This window comes from Mytilus edulis, chromosome 13, assembly GCF_963676685.1.
Source record: "Mytilus edulis chromosome 13, xbMytEdul2.2, whole genome shotgun sequence".
Classification (NCBI taxonomy): Eukaryota; Metazoa; Mollusca; class Bivalvia; order Mytilida; family Mytilidae; genus Mytilus; species Mytilus edulis.
In genome coordinates this window covers 21,519,938-21,522,522 of record NC_092356.1, presented here as the reverse complement: position 1 = coordinate 21,522,522, position 2,585 = coordinate 21,519,938, and the positions used below count along the sequence as shown (strand labels likewise).

At 32.3% G+C, this 2,585-nt stretch overlaps 1 long non-coding RNA gene across 1 annotated transcript; it reads left to right on the top strand.

The window, feature by feature from the left end:
* Positions 1-282: 282 nt before the first annotated feature.
* Positions 283-2,585, top strand: LOC139502052 (uncharacterized). Its single transcript, XR_011658719.1, has 3 exons — positions 283-414; positions 723-962; positions 1,868-2,585. It is a non-coding gene; the product is annotated as an uncharacterized lncRNA (long non-coding RNA).

Sequence of the window (2,585 nt, the reverse complement as noted above, 5' to 3'; positions counted from 1 at the left end):
CTCCACATGTGGCAACCCATCGTGTTCTTCGTGTAAGAATTTACATACCGATTGTTTACTTATTTGGTATTTCTAATTGTTACATTGTGTAGATATATAACTTATGTTTTGCTATCTGCATATTGTTTGCGTTATGACTACAACAGATGATAAATAACATCATGTAACTCATGTAAACAGTCAACACGTGCTTGTGATAAACATATAGTTGTGACGCTCGCCGTTAAGTTCACGTGACCATTTTTATCGGTAGTTTTATCAATATATAAATACATTTACAAATGGAAAATTTTAGTCATTCATGATATATACAGTGTTGATACTTATTTTTTCCTCAGATAACCATTGCTCAATCAACAAGAAAGATATACAGAAGATTTTAAGTAGAAACGAGAGAACTTAAAAAATTATCAGGTAAGTTAATTAGAATTATATAACATAACAATTGTTTTGAATTTTTATTTTTTTTTTATTTGTCGTTTAAATTTACGAAGATAAAACACATTGAATGGTGTTTGGTGTTTGTGTTACCCTAATTATCATGTTTGTTGTTGTTTATCCTAAAACATATCCTTTTCTATCCTTAAGTACTTTTTTTTTTGCATTAATATTAAATTGTTATTACCGGTCATTACGTAAAAAGTAAAGCATACATATTTTTTTAATATAAAATTTGACTGTTTTAATCATTTCTTTATAACTATTGTTATTTCTTTTTTCAGGCACATCTAACGTAAAAGATTGTTCTCCAGAAGCACCATAGCATATATAAGATAATGAGTCTCCTTTTAAGTACTTATGGAAGCGGGTCTCTTAAGGTCAAGAATATATGGAGTCATTGGGTTGACCATATTATGCAGAAACATTCAAAGTTGGTCATCACGGGGGCAGCGTTGATACGTCACAATGGAGAAACAGCAGCAGTGTCCAAAGGTTTCACTGTCTCAGATGAAGACTTGATTGTAAGTAACATATAGTCTTCTTTTTATCAACAGGATCGTCCTGAACATGCATGTTCTTTGTACAATTTGGAAATTAGTATGGCGTTCATTATCACTGAACTAGTATATATTTGTTAAGGGGCCAGTTAAAGGACGCCTCCGGGTGCGGGAATTTCTCGCTACATTGAAGACCTGTTGGTGACCTTCTGCTGTTGTTTTTTTCTATGGTCGGGTTGTTGTCTCTTTGGCACATTCCCCATTTCCATTCTCAATTTTATGAAATATTTGCCACTGGACGTTAAGCAAACAACAATCAAACAATTTTATCCACAGGAATAAATATGCACTGCTAGCTCATTTCGATTCTTTTATAGAATTATGCACCATGTACTTAGAAAAAAATAAGTAACAATTGTTCGAAAGGTGTTTGGGATTTGTTTTTTTTACATTTTTGTTTGTGTATTTTTGATTAGCAATTATAGTGTTGTTTGGTGTTTTTTTAACTTCTAATTTGGTTTTGAAATGCCGACATAATATCTTCTTTTGCATCTGGTGTATACCTTAATAAGATCGCAAACCAACAACAGAAATAATCAAAAGATGTCAATAAGGCAACACACTGTCTTCAAATATCTATTTTTGATTTAAATTTTGTTTTCTCATTGTCAGTTTGAAATTTCACAGTTCTTATTTCGTCCCAAATGTCCTGGGTTGAGGGAAATTCACATTTTCGTTGATATTTGATTTTGAGGTTTTTTCAAAGTCTACATACAAGTTTAATGTCCTTTGTAGGACAATTAAATTCGTGGTTCACCCACGAAAACCATAAATAGCGTATCCCTTAGACAATAATAAATCCAAAGTAACCGAAATCGTTGTTAATCAATGACTTGCTGACTTATTGGTTTTTTTTTTCTTTCTTTCAGAATGTCAAGAAATGTTTAGCTAATGAGAAGGCCGAAACTATACGGATAAAAGGTGTGACGTATTGCATTAAATCACGTGATCCTGGGCAATTTGTTTCGTTTAATGGGCAAACATATATTATCGTTTGCAAAACAAACTGTTTGTATATAATTGCCATGTGTAAATCAAGACATACGAGTGGAAAAGCAGCCGAGTGGATTAAAAAGATTGCAGAAATGATAAAAGCCAAAAAATGCTAGCATAAGTTTTCTTTCGATTACTAGCATATTTAACAATGATCTGAAAAATAAATTAGCATCTGAAGAACGGTAAAAAAGATTTTGCATAATATAGATATTGACATTACCAGCTTACTTCTTATGGCCTATAGTTGTCACAGACAAATCTTCCGAATGATGCAAAGTGAGTCACTGACAATTGTTCCCTATGCTGCAACGAGAGTCACAGACAATTGCTTCGAATGGCATAAAGTAAATCGTTGCTGTTGGTAATGGTTGATAATTCTTGATAAACATAAGAAATGAAATAGTATGACGAAACATACGAAATTGAAGTTATTTAGCTGTACGAGGAATGCATTCTAAAATCAGTCAAGTCGGTACTGTGGACGACAAGTGTGGTAAACTTATAGACATATTTGACAATAAAGCGTTGGAATCTCGTGTACACATGCACATGTTGTATTATAAATAAAATGTGTCTTAAGATTATTTTCAA